At 44.3% G+C, this 20,929-nt stretch overlaps 1 long non-coding RNA gene across 1 annotated transcript in view; it reads left to right on the forward strand.

Moving 5' to 3' along the window:
* The first annotated feature begins 1,016 nt into the window (after window positions 1-1,016).
* LOC143773600 (uncharacterized) overlaps window positions 1,017-20,929 on the forward strand; it is a 49,373-nt gene continuing 29,460 nt past the window's right edge. The window contains exon 1 of the long non-coding RNA XR_013215251.1: window positions 1,017-1,134. This is a non-coding gene — a long non-coding RNA (uncharacterized LOC143773600). The remainder of the gene's footprint in view (window positions 1,135-20,929) is intronic.

Consider the following 20,929-nt stretch of genomic DNA (forward strand, 5'->3'; position numbering starts at 1 on the left):
GTTTTATTGTTCTGAACACATTCCACTATGTAATGAATAAAGATTTACAACTGGAATATTTCATTCAGTGATATCTAGGATGTGGGATTTAAGTTTTCCCTTTATTTTTTTGGGCAGTATATATATATATATATATATATATATATATATATATATATATATATATATATATATACATATATGTGTGTGTGTATATATATATATATATATATATATATATGTATATATATAAATATGTATATATAAAATCAAGCACAGTATATTGCAGGGGGGATAAAGGCGCTCAGGTCTCGCTCACACTGGAGTATAACATGGCAGAGTGCTATATGATGTTTTATTGGACAGCACTCAGCAAAGCATTATACTATGGGGCAGTGCAGATCTGTGATTTTTTTCTACAGACCAAATTGTTCTGTGGAAAAATAATCTGCAGCATGCTGCGAGTGGCTCTGGAATTCGGATCACACGGACCTATTGAAGTCTATGGATGCGTTTGAAATATCATGCTGCCCTCAGCTGTCATCTGAGTGCAGTCTGACATCCACGGCCTCAGACTATGAAGAAGATGGAGAAATTAAGTTCTCTGTCTTCTCAATGTGCTCCAATTATCTCATGCAAGAGAATCAGATTAAACACTCGGATGAGAGTTTGAGCTGAGTGTCAGTAGCATAATTGAGCTGATTCATTCGCATGGCAGAATCATCACTCGTCTGACCCCGGCTATACACTTTTTTCAGCCGGACAATTCTTTTATATACCTAAATTAGTCCTAATATTCCTGAAGATGTTATAATGTAGGTATCCTTCTCCCCAAACCCACTGACCGCAACAGGCCCCCTCTCCTCTGCTCAGAGGGACCCAGCGGCAGGATTCTGCCAGCTCTGTAACTGCCCATGCATCCTCAGATGCAGGGGCAGTTAAAAGTTAACAACTGCCAGTCAATCACAGACCGGCAGCTGATGTCAGCGGGCACATCGCCGGCATATGACATCACTGTCATACGCCGGAACGAAGGTCCACGCCTCAGATGCATCGAGTGGAGGACATCATTGGATCTCGGCCAAATAAGGAGAAACGTTTTTTGTTGTGAATTCCGTTCTCGGGCTCCCTCCTGTGGTCGTGAATGGTACTTTGGTGAGTTCTGTCCTTGGACACCCTCTGGTGGCTTTGAGTGGAACTGCTGATCTTTGAGGTTGGCTTTCTCAGCTGCCCTCGCTTATTGCTTCTGCTGGCTTCCCTATTTAACTCTGCCCAGGTCGTTAGTTCATGCCAGCTGTCAATGTCTCAGTACTGGTTCAGATCTCTCTTGGATTTCTCAGATGACCTGTCTTCTCCAGCAGAAGCTAAGTCCCTGCTAGTTCATTTGCTGTTCATTGGTTTTTGAATATATTTCTCAGTACATGCTGTGTTTCTAGTCCAGCTTGCTATTATGATATTTCCTTGCTAGCTGGAAGCTCTGGGGGTGCAGAGCTGCACCTCCACACCGTGAGTCGATGTGGAGGTCTTTTTGCACACTCTGCGTGGTTTTTGTAGTTTTTAATACTGACCGCACAGTTCCCTTTCCTATCCTCTGTCTATCTAGAGAAGATTCGGCCTCCTTTGCTAAAATCTGTTTCACTCCTGTGTTTGTTACTTCCCTCTTAACTCACAGTCAATATTTGTGGGGGGCTACCTTTACTTTGGGGAATTTCTCTGAGGCAAGGTAGGCTGCTATTTCTATCTTTAGGGGTAGTTAGCTCTTAGGCTGTGAAGAGGCGTCTAGGGAGAGTTAGGCACGCTCCACGGCTATTTCTAGTGTGTGTGATAGGATTAGGGATTGCGGTCAGTAGAGTTACCACCTCCTCAGAGCTTGTCCCAGGTTTTCTGTTTTAACCATCAGGTCATTTCGGGTGCTCCTAACCACCAGGTCCATAACAGTACAGCTGGCCAACAAAGTTTTAATGCATCTCAAAAGAGGGATAAGAGAAGTTCTGAGTCAATTTTTTTTTCTTTGCAGCTTGTTTTGTCTTTCTTTTCCCCTTAACCTCTGGGTGGTTCAGGACTCAGGTGTAGATATGGATATTCAAGGTTTGTCCTCTTGTGTGGATCAACTCACTGCAAGGGTACAAAGTATTCAAGATTATGTAGTTCAGAATCCGATGTTAGAGCCTAGAATTCCAATTCCTGATTTGTTTTCTGGGGATAGATCTAAATTTTTGAATTTCAAAAATAATTGCAGACTGTTTCTTGCTCTGAAACCCCGCTCCTCTGGTGACCCCATTCAGCAAGTAAAGATTACTATTTCTTTGTTGCGTGGCGACCCGCAAGACTGGACATTCTCCCTTGAGCCAGGAAATCGATGCATTTTTTCTAGCGCTTGGATTGCTTTATGACGAACCAAATTCTGTGGATCAGGCAGAAAAGATCTTGCTGACTCTATGTCAGGGTCAGGATGAAGCAGAAGTATATTGCCAGAAGTTTAGAAAGTGGTCTGTGCTTACACAATGGAATGAGTGTGCCCTGGCAGCAATTTTCAGAAAGGGTCTTTCTGAAGCCCTTAAAGATGTTATGGTGGGATTCCCCACGCCTGCTGGTCTGAATGAATCAATGTCTTTGGCCATTCAGATTGATCGGCGTTTGCGCGAGCGCAAAGTTGTGCACCATTTGGCGGTGTCCTCTGAGCAGAGGCCTGAGCCTATGCAATGTGATAGGACTTTGACCAGAGCTGAACGGCAAGAACACAGACGTCAGAATGGGCTGTGTTTTTACTGTGGTGACTCCTCTCATGCTATCTCTGATTGTCCTAAGCGCACTAAGAGGTTCGCTAGGTCTGTCACCATTAGTACTGTGCAGCCTAAATTTCTCTTATCTGTTACTCTGATTTGCTCATTGTCGTCCTACTCTGTTATGGCATTTGTGGATTCGGGCGCTGCCCTGAACTTGATGGACTTGGAGTTTGCCAGGCGCTGTGGTTTTTCCTTGGAGCCTTTGCAGAGTCTTATTCCCTTAAGGGGGATTGATGCTACGCCATTGCCAAGAATAAACCTCAGTACTGGACTCAGCTGACCATGTACATGGCTCCCGCACATCAGGAAAATATTTGCTTTTTGGTGTTGCATAATTTGCATGATGTTGTCGTGTTGGGTTTGCCATGGTTACAGGTTCATAATCCAGTACTGGATTGGAAATCAATGTCTGTGTCTAGTTGGGGTTGTCAAGGGATACATAGTGATGTTCCTTTGATGTCAATTTCTTCTTCCACTCCTTCTGAAGTCCCTGAGTTTTTGTCGGATTACCAGGATGTATTTTATGAGCCCAAGTCCAGTGCCCTACCTCCTCATATGGACTGTGATTGCGCTATTAATTTGATTCCTGGTAGTAAGTTCCCTAAGGGCCGACTGTTCAATTTATCTGTGCCAGAACATGCCGCTATGCGGAGTTATGTAAAGGAGTCCTTGGAGAAAGGGCATATTCGCCCGTCTTCGTCACCGTTGGGAGCAGGGTTCTTTTTTGTGGCCAAGAAGGATGGCTCTCTGAGACCCTGTATAGATTACCGCCTTCTCATTAAAATCATGGTCAAATTTCAGTACCCTTTGCCTCTGTTGTCTGATTTGTTTGCTCGGATTAAGGGGGCTAGTTGGTTTACCAAGATTGACCTTCGAGGGGCATATAATCTTGTGCGTATTAAACAGGGCGATGAATGGAAAACAGCATTTAATATGCCCGAGGGCCATTTTGAGTACCTGGTGATGTCATTCGGGCTTTCTAATGCTCCATCTGTGTTTCAGTCCTTTATGCACGACATCTTCCGGAAGTATCTGGATAGGTTCATGATTGTATATTTGGATGATATTTTGGTCTTTTCGGATGATTGGGAGTCTCATGTGAGGCAGGTCGGGATGGTGTTCCAGGTCCTTTGTGCTAATGCGTTGTTTGTGAAGGGGTCTAAATGCCTCTTTGGAGTTCAGAAGGTTTCCTTTTTGGGCTTCATTTTTTCCCCTTCTTCTATCGAGATGGACCCTGTTAAAGTTCAGGCCATTTATGATTGGACTCAACCTACATCTGTGAAGAGTCTTCAGAAGTTCCTGGGCTTTGCTAATTTTTACCGTCGCTTCATCGCTAATTTTTCTAGTGTGGTTAAGCCTTTGACTGATTTGACGAAGAAAGGCGCTGATGTGGTGAATTGGTCCCCTGTGGCCGTTGAGGCTTTTCAGGAGCTTAAACGTCGTTTTACTTCGGCCCCTGTGTTGCGTCAGCCAGATGTTTTGCTCCCTTTTCAGGTCGAGGTTGATGCTTCTGAGATTGGGGCAGGGGCTGTTTTGTCTCAGAGAAGTTCTGATGGCTCTTTGATGAAGCCATGTGCTTTCTTTTCTAGAAAGTTTTTGCCTGCTGAGCGTAATTATGATGTCGGCAATCGGGAGTTGTTGGCTATGAAGTGGGCATTCGAGGAGTGGCGACATTGGCTTGAGGGAGCCAAACATCGTGTGGTGGTCCTGACTGATCACAAGAATCTGACTTACCTCGAGTCCGCCAAGCGGTTGAATCCTAGACAGGCTCGATGGTCACTGTTTTTCTCCAGTTTCGATTTTGTGGTCTCATACCTTCCGGGATCTAAGAATGTGAAGGCTGATGCCCTTTCTAGGAGTTTTTTGCCTGATTCTCCGGGAGTCCCTGAGCCGGCTGGTATTCTCAAAGAGGGGGTGATTCTGTCTGCCATCTCCCCTGATTTGCAGCGGGTGCTGCAGGAGTTTCAGGCTGATAGACCTGACCGCTGTCCAGTGGAGAAACTGTTTGTCCCTGATAGATGGACTAGTAGGGTTATTTTTGAGGTTCATTGTTCAGTATTGGCTGGTCATCCTGGGATTTTTGGTACCAGAGATTTGGTTGCTAGGTCCTTTTGGTGGCCTTCCTTGTCACGGGATGTGCGTTCTTTTGTGCAGTCCTGTGGGACTTGTGCTCGGGCCAAACCTTGCTGTTCTCGTGCCAGTGGGTTGCTTTTGCCTTTACCTGTCCCGAAGAGGCCCTGGACGCATATTTCCATGGATTTTATTTCTGATCTTCCTGTCTCTCAAAGGATGTCTGTCATCTGGGTGGTTTGTGATCAGTTTTCTAAGATGGTCCATTTGGTACCCTTGCCTAAATTGCCTTCCTCCTCTGATTTGGTTCCATTATTTTTTCAGCATGTGGTTCGTTTGCATGGCATTCCGGAGAACATTGTGTCGGACAGAGGTTCCCAGTTTGTTTCTAGGTTTTGGCGGTCCTTTTGTGCTAAGATGTGCATTGATTTGTCTTTTTCTTCAGCGTTCCATCCTCAGACAAATGGCCAAACCGAACGAACCAATCAGACCTTGGAAACCTATCTGAGATGCTTTGTTTCTGCTGATCAGGATGATTGGGTGACCTTCTTGCCAATGGCCGAGTTCGCCCTTAATAATCGGGGTAGTTCTGCTACTTTGGTTTCGCCTTTTTTTTGTAATTCTGGTTTTCATCCTCGTTTTTCTTCAGGGCAGGTTGAACCTTCTGACTGTCCTGGTGTGGATTCTGTGGTGGACAGGTTGCAGCAAATTTGGACTCACGTGGTGGACAATTTGACGTTGTCTCAGGAGAAGGCGCAACGTTTTGCTAACCGCCGTCGCTGTGTTGGTCCCCGACTTCGTGTTGGGGATTTGGTTTGGTTGTCTTCTCGTTATGTTCCTATGAAGGTTTCTTCTCCTAAGTTCAAGCCTCGTTTCATTGGTCCTTATAAGATTTCTGAAATTATCAATCCTGTGTCGTTTCGTTTGGCCCTTCCAGCTTCTTTTGCCATCCATGTGTTCCATAGGTCGTTGTTGCGGAGATATGTGGCACCTATGGTTCCTTCCGTTGATCCTCCTGCTCCGGTGTTGGTTGAGGGGGAGTTGGAGTATGTGGTGGAGAAGATTTTAGATTCTCGTATTTCGAGACAGAAGCTTCAGTACCTGGTTAAATGGAAGGGCTATGGTCAGGAGGATAATTCCTGGGTTGTTGCCTCCGATGTCCATGCTGCCGATTTGGTTCGTGCCTTTCATTTGGCTCGTCCTGATCGGCCTGGGGGCTCTGGTGAGGGTTCGGTGACCCCTCCTCAAGGGGGGGTACTGTTGTGAATTCCGTTCTCGGGCTCCCTCCTGTGGTCGTGAATGGTACTTTGGTGAGTTCTGTCCTTGGACACCCTCTGGTGGCTTTGAGTGGAACTGCTGATCTTTGAGGTTGGCTTTCTCAGCTGCCCTCGCTTATTGCTTCTGCTGGCTTCCCTATTTAACTCTGCCCACGTCGTTAGTTCATGCCAGCTATCAATGTCTCAGTACTGGTTCAGATCTCTCTTGGATTTCTCAGATGACCTGTCTACTCCAGCAGAAGCTAAGTCCCTGCTAGTTCATTTGCTGTTCATTGGTTTTTGAATATATTTCTCAGTACATGCTATGTTTCTAGTCCAGCTTGCTATTATGATATTTCCTTGCTAGCTGGAAGCTCTGGGGGTGCAGAGCTGCACCTCCACACCGTGAGTCGGTGTGGAGGTCTTTTTGCACACTCTGCGTGGTTTTTGTAGTTTTTAATACTGACCGCACAGTTCCCTTTCCTATCCTCTGTCTATCTAGAGAAGATTCGGCCTCCTTTGCTAAAATCTGTTTCATTCCTGTGTTTGTTACTTCCCTCTTAACTCACAGTCAATATTTGTGGGGGGCTACCTTTACTTTGGGGAATTTCTCTGAGGCAAGGTAGGCTGCTATTTCTATCTTTAGGGGTAGTTAGCTCTTAGGCTGTGAAGAGGCGTCTAGGGAGAGTTAGGCACGCTCCACGGCTATTTCTAGTGTGTGTGATAGGATTAGGGATTGCGGTCAGTAGAGTTACCACCTCCTCAGAGCTTGTCCCAGGTTTTCTGTTTTAACCATCAGGTCATTTCGGGTGCTCCTAACCACCAGGTCCATAACAGTTTTTATTTTTTTGTAAAGCCACGGTATGGAGTATATTATACACTATGGGGTTGCATTATGCCCCTATGGGGGGTGCATTATACCACTATGGGGGTCCATTATACCACTATGGGGGTGCATTATACCGCTATGTGGGTGCATTATACTGATATGTGGGTGCATTATACCGCTATGGGGTGCATTTTACCACTGTGGGGCTGCATTATTCCCCTATGGGGGTGCATTATACCACTATGAGGCTGCATTATACCGCTATGGGGCTGTATTATACCGCTATGGGCTGCATTATACTACTATATATGACTATGGGGTAAATTATACTATTGTGGATCACATGGGGGCAATATAAAGAGACATGGGGCAGTATAGAGAGACATGAGGCAGAATGGGGGACACATGGGGTCTAGAATGGGAGGACACATGGGGTCCAGAATGTGGGATATTATTACTATAGGGGCTAATTAAAGGATATTCTTTTTGAGGATACTGTCTTCAGTGTGGGTGAGGAAAGGTCCTGGTACTGTGCAAGGCAACATGGTCACTTTATTCATCACCTTTTGTGGTATAGAGGTTAGGGAAAAATTGGGGAATGTGCTCTAGATAACTGTTATTTTCTGCAGAGACGAGTCCTGGCTGGAAGAAGTGATGACTGTGTGCGCTGGATGAAGATGAAAAGCATAGATGAAGGACTTCAACTAGAGATGTCACCTGTTTGTCAGTGTGTTACCTGTACACTTACACTATATACTGTATACTATATACAGAGCTCCTGTGTATAATGTCACTGGTAATCACTGTATTACCTGTAAACTATATACAGCATTGGGGTGTATAATGTCAATGGTGATCCCTGTATTACTTGTACACTGACACTATACAGAATATGCGGTATATAGAGCTCCTGTGTATAATGTCACCGCCGGTGATCACTGTATTATCTGTACACTGACACTATATACAGAGCTCCTATATATAATGTCACTGGTGATCACTGTATTATCTGTACACTGACACTATATGCAGAGCTTGTACATATAATGTAACTGGTGATCAATGTATTACCTGTACCATAACACTATATACAGAGCTACTGTGTATAATGCCACCGGTGATCACTGTATTACCTGTACACTGACACTATATACAGAGCTCCTCTGTATAATGTCACTGGTGATCAATATTATCTGTACACTGACACTTGTCATAGTTGTGGTCTGGGTTCTCTCACGGTCCTCACGGGGTTAATTGTCTTTGGCCTCCTTTTGGATCTGGGAGGGACATATATATCCAAACCAGGCTTACGTTCCCTGTCAGTTATACTTATGCCCTCAGCTGAGTGTGTTGACCCTTATGTGCATATGCTTTGTGCCTGCTCTTGTGCTTGATCTTTTGGGTCTGACCCGGTTTGTCCCTTTGTTTGTGAATTTGGTATTCTGTCTCAGTACTGTTTGCTTGCTTGTTTGGTATATTGACTCTTGCCTGGCTTTTTGACTTCCTGCTCTCTCTTTGCCCTCTGGTACCGTGATGATATCTGGTTCTGACCCCGGCCTGGCCCTGATTATGTCACTGACTGTCCCCGCTGGTAACTGTGTCATCCTCTGGTTGTGACCTCAACCTGTCCGACAGCTCTCCTTCTTGCCCGTCGAAGCCTAGCTCTCCAGAGCTCCAGCAGTGGTCGCCACTCCCCACGGCAGTCACGTGCTTCAGTTCCTGTCCGCCTGAAGCACATCTTTTCACCACTGCTGCTCCACATCTCTGGGATCCTAAACTGACCCAGGAATCTGTAATTCAGGGCACTCGCACTGGGCTAGTCTGTAAGTACTGTGCAGAGTGATGCACTATATACAGAGTTACTGTGTATGTCACTGGTGATCATTGTATTACCTGCACAGTAACATTATTTACAGAGCTCCTGTGTATAATGTCACTGATGATCACTGTATTATCTGTACACTGACACTATATACAGAGCTCCTGTGTATAATGTCACCTTTGATCACTGTATTATCTGTACAGTGACACTATATACAGAGCTCCTGTGTATGTCACCGGTGATCACTGTATTACCTGTTCATGGACATTGTATACTAAGTACAGATCTCTAGTGTATAATGGTATTAGTATTTTTTTTAAATTAATGATCAGTATTGTAGTATTTGGTCACTAAGTGGTGGTAAAATGTGATCTGGTCATGGTGTGGTGGTATTTGTTCCTTGTATATGGTATTATTTGTCACCATGTGGTGGTAATATGTGATTCGGTCATGTGTGATGGTATTTGTCCCTTGTATGTGATATTATTGGTCATTTAAAAAATTTAAAAATATACCTAAAATTGTATTGGATATTTTAACAAATGTTTAATAGGTTAGAGTAGAGTAGCGCCCGGCCAAAAGAGTCTACCTAGTTGTGGTGGCGGATTAAAAAATCTTTTGGCCAAAACAAAAGTTGCTGGCTATGTATGTGATCTGGTGATGGGAACTGTTAATGTGTGATTGGTGACGATGTGGTGCAGAACATGAGTTTTTCCAAGAGAGGGTGGTGGGACTGTGGAAGGTTTGAGGGGTGGAGGCATGGCTAAGGTTGAGCTTGCACAGAGTTTCAAGGGGCCCCGAAAATTTTGCTAGTATGGGGCCCCGAAATTCCTAGTGGCATCCCTGGCTTTAGTTCTCGTGAAGCACCTGAAGGTTTAATAAACTTTTTGAATGTGGTTTTACGCACAATGAGGGGTGCAGTTTTTAGAATGGTGTTACTTTTGTGTATTTTCTGTTATATTGACCCCCCAAAGTCACTTCAAATGTGAGGTGATCCCTAAAAAAATGGTTTTGTAAATTTAGTTGGAAAAATGAGAAATTGTTGGTCAACTTTTAACCCTTATAACTTCCTACAAAAAAAATTATGTTTCAAAAATTGTGCTGATATAAAGTAGACATGTGGAAAATTTTATTTATTAACTATTTTATGTGACATATCTCTCTTTTCAAAATTTTTGCCAAATTTCCGTTTTTATAATCACAGATAAACGCAAGTCATATTGAAAAAATATTAAACACTATCATAAAGTAAAATATGTCACAAAAATCAGAATCACTGGAATCCGTTGAAGCGTTCCAGCGTTGTTACCTCATAAATTCACACTGGTCAGAATTGTAAAATTTGGCCTGGTCATGAAGGCGCAAACAGGCTTTGGGGGTAAAGGGTTTAATGTCCGTCACGTCAATTTACAGGAATATCTGTGTTAAGATGTGTTAACTTAAGAAATGACAACAGTTGATCATGTTGACTGTGTTAATGCTTTTGTTTTTATATCTATGTAAGTTTCACATAAACATATAATACTTTCATTCTGAATCTGTCACATTTCAAATACAGAGAGTGTTATAGGATTGTGACTTAATTGCTCCAAATATAAATGTGACAAGTACTTAATACACCCACATGTAAGTACTAATTTAATTAGTCTCCTCTGCTTGGCTCAATTATATTTCTTGCCCTGAACATGTTGTTAGCTTTCCTAACACATTGCTTAGCATAAGTTTCACTTACCCACTCAGCTTATCTGCATTTGTCTGTTCTGACTCAACTGATGTACAAAACCTTGAACAAAATCACACATCTTAAATTTAAGCTGTGATCGACAACATCTATAGATAATTCTTCTAACAACTAATTTGGCTACTACATGAAGTTGAATGGTGCATGCTGGGCTGTCACTAGGAATTTAAGGGCCCCATACTGGCAAAATTTTGGGGCTCCCTTGAGACTCTGCCCAGGTTCTACCCCAGCTCCGCCTTCACTCCTAGAATCTTCCACAGTCCTAACACCCTCTCTTGGAAAAACTCCACTTCTGCACCACGTCTTCACTAATCACACATTAATAATTCCCATCGAACACCAGATCTCACATATATAGCCATCAGCTTTTGTCTTGGCAAAAAAAATTTTTAAGCTGCCACCATGACAAGTTTGACTTTTTTTGAATGAGCCCTACTCTAACCTATTAAATATTTCTTAAAATATCCAATACTCTTTTTAGGTATATTTTGATTAATTTTTCTTTAAGTGATTGTGGGACATACATTTTTAAAATGACCAATAATACCACATACAAGGGATAAATACTGTCACAGCATGACCAGACCACATACTATGACCACATAGTGACCGAATAATACCACAAACAAGGGACAAATACCACCACACCATGACCAGACCACATATTACTACCACATAGTGACCGAATAATACAATACTGATCATTAATACAAAAACAAAATACTAATATTATCATAAGTGCCATTATACCTAGGAGCTCTGTACATAGTATACCATGTATTGTATTTTAAGTGTACAGATAATACAGTGATCACCAGTGACATTATACATAGGAGCTCTGTATATAGTGTCAGTCTACTGGTAATACAGGTGTGAAGACACAGCCTTGTATCTTAGCCAGATGTAAATTGTGCAGGCCCAGAATCAAAAACTGTTGTCTGAAGAATTGACTCTTCTTGTAGGATCAATATTTATCTCTAACATTATCTCCTACAGTTTATTTTCTGTGATCTTTGCAAAACAATAATTCATAGCCACTGAACAATGATGTTTGCTGATATGGTAAGTAGATGCATTGTCCTTGCCTGCCAGTTTGTTTGCATTATAAATAGAGAAGGAAAATCTATGCAAATAATCAATCCCCCTGACGAAGGATTAAATCCGAAACGCGCGTCGGGGTGCGCTATCACGGGACTTGGCAGACCTAGTAAGGTAGTTATGGTGTATCTCCCATATTCTGCACTTTGCACTTTTGTATAGATTGTCCCCCCTGCTGTGGCATTGCACATTTGATTACCTTTGATTACCTTTGCATATTTTGCACTTTGCACCTTATTTGTCTTCCTTGCTGTGGCATTGCACATTTGATTACCTTTGCACTGCATTAATTACACCTTGTGGATTATGAATTTTTACTGTGATTCCAAATTATAGGGTACACATTGCACTTTGCACTTTATACTGCTATATGAACAATTGGTGCATCTTTTGTACTATCTTATTTTTGAATCATTAGAATTTCTTTCTTTATATATTTTTTTTTTTTAATTTTTATTATTTTTATTATTTTTTATTTTTATTTTTGGGAGACACTACTGATACAAAGTACTGGGTCAGCCACCACTATTATATAATTGAACATTTTTTATGATTTATATTTTTGTCCTGGTGTGCGCACATTTGTTTTGTTTTTATCTGGCCAATCATATGTAATAAAGGCATTTTTTTATCTACTCTCTGTCTGGTGTTTTTCTGGTTATTCATATATTGGTTTGGTTGATATTCCTTGTATAAGTGGTTCTCACATTCCCACAGAGCACCAATCACTGTAATTTGCTATACAATTATTTTTCCTATTATTGATTTATTTAGAATTTACTAGTGATTTTTTGGTCCAACTGTGTCTTTTTTCTCTGTATATAGTGTATAGTGTATGGGTAATACTGTGATCACCAGTGACATTATACACAGGAGCGCTGTATATAATGTCAGTCTACAGGTAATACAGGGATCACCAGTGACATTATATACAGGAGCTCTGTGTATATTGTATAGTGTACAGTACAGGTAATACAGTAATCACCAGTGACCTTATATACAGGAGCTCTGTATATAGTACACTGCTCAAAAAATAAAGGGAACACTTAAACAACAGAATATAACTCCAAGTAAATCAAACATCTGTGAAATCAAACTGTCCACTTAGGAAGCAACACTGTTTGACAATCAATTTCACATGCTGTTGCTCAAATGGAATAGACAACAGATGGAAATTATTGGCAATTATCAAGACACACTCAATAAAGGAGTGGTTCTGCAGGTGGGGACCACAGACCACATCTCCGTACCAATGCTTTCTGGCTGATATTTTGGTCACTTTTGAATGTTGGTTGTGCTTTCACACTCGTGGAAGCATGAGACGGACTCTACAACCCACCCAAGTGGACCAGGTAATGCAGCTCATCCAGGATGGCACATCTGAGTCGCCTGCCAGGGCCGTAGGGTACTCCGTACCGGGTCCAGTCACAATTAAAGGGGATGTCACGGTGGCTGTGACCCGATCCGTGGGCCTGGGTGCCCAAATAAAAGGGAAAGGTCTTTTAAGGGTCTAATAATGCTTGTGTTCGTGACGCCACCTGTGATGTTCAGTCAGTGGGGACCGACGCTGCTTAAAGGGGTCCTCTGGGGTGATATTATGGTAGCTAGATGGTATAACTTCCCACAGGTGAAGTAGGTCCCCAGGGCTCCCGGTATATAGATCAGGATGGTGAGTGGTGCAGTGAAGAATGGAGGACATAAGTTTACAGTCTCTTTACCTGGTTTACTGAAGGCTTCAGGCAACCGCAGTCCAGGGCACTAGATCACAGGTACAGGCAGAGTCTGGCCGTGAATTCAGAGTCCCCTTTACCAGGTGGAGTTAGAAGCCTCCCTATTAGCGCAGTGATGTTGTAGTCCCTTACTGCCTATGGCTTCTGGCAAGGTCCTCGCAATTCTCTCTGTCCTCCATGGAGGCTAGGACACAAACCCGTATGACAGGTGGCTCAAGCCTTTTTATAGGATCTCTATCATGACCCGGCTCTATGTGCCACTGTGCCTCCTGGGTATTAGGGCAGACAGGTTACTTGAAATAATCCAGCTGTCCTGCCAGTTTCTGTTGTGCCTCTTAGAGTCCGACACAACCTCGGTCTTCCAGCTACCGGAATCTGCTCTCGGCCAGGGAGATAGCCCAAATGCTGCTATACTCCCCTGGTGTCACTCTCCTGTGCTCCACTCTCCTGCATGCTCACTAACACTGTTCTTCCTTCGGTATCTCTCAATCCTGGAGCTGCAGCAACTCTGGCCACACGGCCCCCAAACACATCTCTCTGCCTCAAACTGCTCCAGTCTGCTGTCTGGCACGAACTGCCTAACTTTCCCTCCACACCAGAATCTCTATTTGGAAAGTTCCGCCTAAACAGGTTTAGAGCTCCTTCTGGCCTGGAGTCTGAACATGTTGTGTGCATTGTGATTACCTGATAAAAGAGATCTTCCCTTGCTTCCAAGCGTGACACCACTTTCCCTGTGAGGAAAGTAATGCCACTGTGACAACCAGGACCCTGGGGTGTCACACTCCCCCCCCCATTAAATCCAGTACTCCTGGATTGGGAAAAGAAAACAACAGTTACAGGTTAGAATAAAAGACATGCAAAATATTTTTGGTAGGTTAGACTATGGCTTCCCTTTATGGGAGGAATTAATACTTTTAACGTTGCTGGAACATATATACATAAATAACTTTAAAGAATAGAAAACTTTACTATAAAGCGGCAACTACCCTTACAGGTATACTACTTTAAGGCTTTCTTTATTCAAAGGGCAAAACTTTTATTTTCATTTTCACTACAATTCTCAACACTATCTGGATAATAAAAGTGCAACAATTTAACATTTTCCTATTCAAAATTGCCAAAACGAGCATTAGCCTTACTTCCATTGGCTAACCCTTACTATACTTTCTTCTGCATATAACACTATCTATTTCCCTTACATGGTAACTTTTCTGGCAATATTAAAGACTATCACTTTTATTAAACAAAGTGGAATCAATATTCAAGTCAATCATTTAAACAGCAGCAACGATGCGAGGGACCCGTCATAAACCCCCAACGAAGGATTTGGGCGGGCTACAAGGCGTATATCCAGACCCGGTGTTCAGCCACACCAAACAGTTTTATTCTTCAGGTCTGTAAATAAATGTAAACTTTAAGGCAAACGTTAGTACACAGCTCCTATAAAAGTTCCATGTAAAACCAGTAGAAAGCACCTAAAGAGGTGCCAACTATATACAAGAAAGTTTGTGGACCATTCACTATCCATGGCCTCAGTGTATTTTCAAATGAACTTTCTTTAAACGGAAACCTTGTCAGGTTAAATGAACTTTCAAACTGTTAACTATTCATAGTCATATTCAAACTTGCAAGCAAAAACTGTTTAGCTCTTTTGCCAGGGTAGATCTGGACAGCTGCTACTCCCTGACCAGGAAAATTCAGGATCATATCTTTCTCCAAATGTCACAACAGGTGACTCAAATGGTTTTAGTACAGTATCTGGGGTCTGAGCTTTGGCCTGCAGGTTCCTTTTCTCATACTCTGCCTGCTGGGCCAGGGATTGCTGTCTCTTTCTCCTCCTGCCATCTGCAATGCTCCTTCCAGGTTATCATGGGGATCTCCCCCTGGAGTGCAATTATGTCCTCCTCCGTGGGTCCCTCTGCGAGCACCATGGGTTCTGGAGTGCTAGCCTGGGGTCCACAAATTGGGATAAGTGGGGCTGTCATCTGCCTCAGTCAACGCAGGGTAACCGGTAACGTACCCCTCCAGGCTTCGGAGTCTGTGAAATTGGGAAGGGGCCCAGCAGGATGTCATCGGACACAGGAGTTGCTGCAGAGCTGGCGGCCGGGATACCCTCAAGGTGCGGTGGCGTGTCACCGAGGGCCTCGAAAACCTGGTCTGGTGTGTAGAGCAGTGGAGGTGAGTCGGGAATGTCTGTCGGGCCTTCCGCTGCTGGGGTCGTCAGGGTCATGCCCCTTACCTCTGCTTTCGGAGCACCGGAACTTCTTTTCTGCTCCAGATTGGTCAGGGTAGCTGGTGGTCTTCCGACAAGACTTCAGATGAAGGCCTCTCTCCACCCGGTCACGGTCTCCTGCTGCATCTTCATGAGCTGCCGGGTGAGTTCCTCTACCTCTCTCTGCAGGAGGTCTAGATCCATCATTAGTGATGGTACAGCTCTTGCAGGTCCCGGATGGGGGAGTCCTCCTGCTCCACCGCACGCTCCGGTGTCCGCTCACCACCCTCCGCCATGTTGCTTTCAGGCACTGCCTCCTCATTCTCGTTTCCCGTGGTCACTCTGCACCACGCCCATCTTCGTGGGTGGTACTTTCTCTTCTCTCCACCGTCCCAGATTAGGAGGCGGACCTCTCTTGTTGATGGGCATATTTCTCTCACATAATAGTAGTGATGAGGGGCGGCCACGGTTTTCGCACCGTTCCACCAGGTGCCACCCACAACAACGCGCACTTTTCCTCCTGCACGCCACATGGTGCTATAATGGCGGCGGTTTTGGCAGCAATTTACAGTCCACAGTCCCACAACAAATCACAGTCTCTTAGGCACACATGACTCAGTTCAATGGGTCCGTCCATCCTGTTTGTGACACCTAAAATGAGTCGCCCGCAAGGGCTGTGGGGTACTTGGTACCGGGTCCGGCCACAATTAAAGGGGATATCACAGTGGCTGCAACCCAATCCGTGGCCCGGGGTCTAAGGGTTTAATAAAGTTTGTGTTTGTGACGCCACCTGTGGTGTTCGGTCAGTGGGGACCGATGCTGCTTAAAGGGGTCTATTAGGGAAGTTCCCCCTAAACCAGGTTTAGAGCTCCCCCTTCTGGCCCGGAGTCTGAACATATTGTGTGCATTGTGATTACCTGATAAAAGAGATCTTCCCTTGCTTCCAAGTGTGACATCACTCTCCCCGTGAGGAAAGTAATGCCACTGTGACAAATAGGACCCTGGGGTGTCACATATCAATGCGAGCATTGGCAGGAAGGTTTGCTGTGTCTGTCAGTGTAGTGTCCAGAGGCTGAAGGCACTACCAGGAGACAGGCCAATACACCAGGAGACGTGGAGGGGCTGTAGGAGGGCAACAACCAAGCAGCAGGACCGCTACCTCAGCCTTTGTGCAAGGAGAAACAGGAGGAGCACTGCCAGAGCCATGCAAAATGACCTCCAGCAGCCATAAATGTGCATGTGTCTGCACCAACGGTTAGAAACCAACTCCATGAGGATGGTCTGAGTGCCCGACGTCCACAGATAGGGGTTGTGCTCACAGCCCAACACCGTGCAAGATGCTTAGCAATTGCCACAGAACACCAGTATTGGCAAATTCGCCACCGGCGCCCAGTGCTCTTCACAGATGAAAGCGGGTTCACACTGAGCACATATGACAGACGTGACAGAGTCTGGAGACGCAGTGGAGAGCTATCTGCTGCCTGCAACATCCTTCAGCATGACCGTTTGGCAGAGGTTCAGTAATGGTGTGGGGTTGCATTTCTTTGGAGGGCTGCACAGCCCTCCATGTGCTCGCCAGAGGTAGCCTGACTGCCATTAGGTACCGAGATGAGATCCTCAGACCCTGTGTGAGACCATATGCTGGTGTGGTTGGTCCTGGGTTCCTCCTAATGCAGGACAATGCCAGACCTCATGTGGCTGGAGTGTGTCAGCAGTTCCTGCAAGATGAAGGCATTGAAGCTATGGACTGGCACACCCGTTCCCCTGCCCTGAATCGGATTGAACACATCTGGGACATCATGTCTTGCACCATCCACAAATGTCACATTGCACCGCAGACTTTTCAGGAGTTGGCGGATGCTTTAGTCCAGGTCTGGGAGGAGATCCCTCAGGAGACCATCCAACATCTCATCAGGAGCATGCCCAGGCGTTGTAGGGAAGTCATACAGGAATGTGGAGGCCACACACACTACTGAGCATCATTTCCTTGTCTTGAGGTATTTCCTCTGAAGGTGGATCAGCCTGTAACTTCATTTTCCACTTTGATTTTGAGCATCATTCCAACTCCAGACCTCCGTGGGATATTAGTTGTGATTTACATTTATCATTTTAAGGTTTTATTGTTCTCAACACATTCCACTATGTAATGAATAAACATTTACAATTGGAATATTTCATTCAGTGATATCTAGGATGTGGGATTTTAGTGTTCCCTTTATTTTTTTGAGCAGTGTGTATAATGTACAGTTAATACAGTGATCATTACACAAAGGAGCTCTGTATATAGTTTCAGTATACAGGTAATACAGGGATCACCAGTGAAATTATACACAGGAGCTCTGTACACAGTTTATAGTGTCAGTGTACAGATAACACACTGAATCACCAGTGACATCTCTAGTTGAAGTCCTTCATCTTCCCTTTTCTCCTTCATCCAGGGCATACCGCCAATCACTTCTTCCAGCCAGGACTCGTCTCTACATAAAAGAAAACCGTTATCTAGAGCGCATTCCCCAAATTCTACACTTCACAGGTGAATACAGATGTGCACCTACCATTAATATATAATTAGTTATGATGCAACCCACCATTCGAAATATAAATTGTAATCCACCACTGTGCCCCCACTAACTATAAGGAACCACTTTCTGCAACCAATAAATATATAAATTAATTAGCGCTTGTGTTCTTTCCATCAATTTATTACCAGTCATACTACATCATCCTCAATGCCCCCTACTCTATACCTTCAGCTCCCCCGATTCATTATATTTACGTGCACTCCTCTGCCCCAATTCATTTTGTCATGTCTTCTCTCATACCCCCCACCCATTCATAATCATTTGTTATCCGCCACCCTCAAGTCATCATTTGCTCCCCCCACCCTCCACTCACAATTCGCCATTTGCTCTCCCCCAATTCTTCATTTGCTCCCCCCACTCACAATTCTTCATTTGTTCTCCCCTACCCCCAATTCATAATTTGCTCTACCCACCCCTCCCTCCCAATTCATAATTTGTTCTCCCCACGCCCCACTCTCAATTCGTCATTTGCTCTACCTCCCAATTCAGCATTTGCTCTCTCCACCCCCACTCCATATTCAGCATTTTCTCTCCCCACCTCCACTTCCAATTTGTCATTTGCTCTCCCCATCTCCACTCCCAATTTGTCATTGCTCTCCGACTCCCAATTTGTCATTTGCTCTCCCCCCACTCCCAATTTGTCATTTGCTCTCCCCCCACCCCCAATTTGTCATTTGCTCTCCCCACCCCATATCATTATTTGTTCTCTCCACTCCACTCCCAATTTGTAATTTACGCTCCCCACTACCAACTCCCAATTCATCATTGCATTCCCCACCCCCTATTCCCAAATCATCATTTGGCCCCCTCCCACTCCCAATTCATCACTTGCTGTCCCCAAGACCATTTAATTAATTATCTTATACGATCCCCTGCAGCTCCACTTTTGGACTGGCATCCTGGCGCACATACATGACGGTCCATATGCAATGATGTCATAGTGTATGCGCCATCAGCAGTGCATCACAGATAAGGCACAGGGATTCCTTTGGAGCTGCATGGCCACTTTGATGACTGTGAGAGCTCCTAACCTCCCTGTGCCGAGATGCACGCCGCCTATGGCGGCGCCACGCCACGCCATACCCTGTATTCCTCTCCATATGTTTTTATTATCACTGTAGCGAAAGTTAAATATTTAAGTCAGATATCCAGGTTTGGAAGAAAAGTCTGCAATCACCCTATGTGACTGTAGGCTTATGAATCCTTGCAGTGTGCAGTGTGCACAATGGCAGGATTCTCTGGTATTGTCGATGAGTGGGTGGTAACTAGTGTTGAGCATTCCGATACCGCAAGTATCGGGTATCGGCCGATATTTGCTGTATCGGAATTCCGATACCGAGATCCGATACTTTTGTGGTATCGGGTATCGGTATCGAAACAACATTAATGTGTAAAAGAAAGAATTAAAATAAAAAATATTGCTATACTCACCTCTCTGACGCAGCCTGGACCTCACCGAGGAAACCGGCAGCGTTGTTTGCTTAAAATGCGCGCTTTTCCTTCCTTCCGTGACGTCACGGCTTCTGATTGGTCGCGTGCCGCCCATGTGGCCGCGACGCGACCAATCACAGCAAGCCGTGACGTAATTTTCAGGTCCTTCTAGGCATTCAGTATTTTAAAATTACGTTCCGGCTTTGTGATTGGTCGCGTCGCGGTCACATGGGCGACGCGACCAATCACAGCAAGCCGTGACGTAATTTCAGGTCCTTCAGGATTTTAAAATTACGTTCTGGCTTGTGATTGGTCGCGTCGCGGTCACATGGGCGACGCGACCAATCACAAGCCGTGACGTCACGAGAGGCTGGACAGGCGCGCATTTTAAAATGTGACCGAGGAAAAGCGCGCATTTTAAGCAAACAACGCTGCCGGTTCCCTCGGTGAGGTCCAGGCTGCGTCGGAGAGGTGAGTATAGCAATATTTTTTATTTTAATTCTTTATTTTACACATTAATATGGTTCCCAGGGCCTGAAGGAGAGTTTCCTCTCCTTCAGACCCTGGGAACCATCAGGAATACCGTCCGATACTTGAGTCCCATTGACTTGTATTGGTATCGGGTATCGGTATCGGATTAGATCCGATACTTTGCCGGTATCGGCCGATACTTTCCGATACCGATACTTTCAAGTATCGGACGGTATCGCTCAACACTAGTGGTAACGTGACTTCAAGCATGCAATTTGCATACTACTAGAAATGAGCAAATAAGTTCGTAAAACGATTGCCAAATAAAAATTCAGCACGAATATGGAACATTCGGATTTGTGATTAGAAACATGAGCATTTTTCATAAAATCGGAAACAGTGGGTAAAATTCAGTAAAGTGCGGGAAAATAATTGTGTTGCCACTAAAGTATTATAAAGTAGATGATAGATAGATAGATAAAAAGCTGGCAATTCAGCAGCCGCGTACAGTAAGGTCACAGCGGGACCCAACAGGATAGAATAGACAGATTACATACAGTATATAAACATAGAGTATACTCTATGTAGATATTAGTGACATATACATACATATATATACAGTATATATATATATATATATATATATATATATGTAGTGACCCCTGTGGCAGCTAGGGGGTGCTGTGTGTGCTCCTTGGGATATGTATTGAGGCATATCTGTTATGATAATGGTGGTGAAACAGTGGCTGGCAGTGTTGTGAATGGCCGATATGTGTCGCAGAGGGAGTCTGCGTGGTAAGTCTGATGCAATGTTGTTATTCTGGGACCTGTAGTCCCTCAAGAGTGTGTATATCTATGGTGTAGTTGTAAGGGAGACTTATTAGGCAAGTTGTGTGAGATGGGCAGGACAAACTAGCCACAC

The sequence above is a fragment of the Ranitomeya variabilis genome, chromosome 5 (genome assembly GCF_051348905.1).
Source record: "Ranitomeya variabilis isolate aRanVar5 chromosome 5, aRanVar5.hap1, whole genome shotgun sequence".
Taxonomy (NCBI): domain Eukaryota; kingdom Metazoa; phylum Chordata; class Amphibia; order Anura; family Dendrobatidae; genus Ranitomeya; species Ranitomeya variabilis.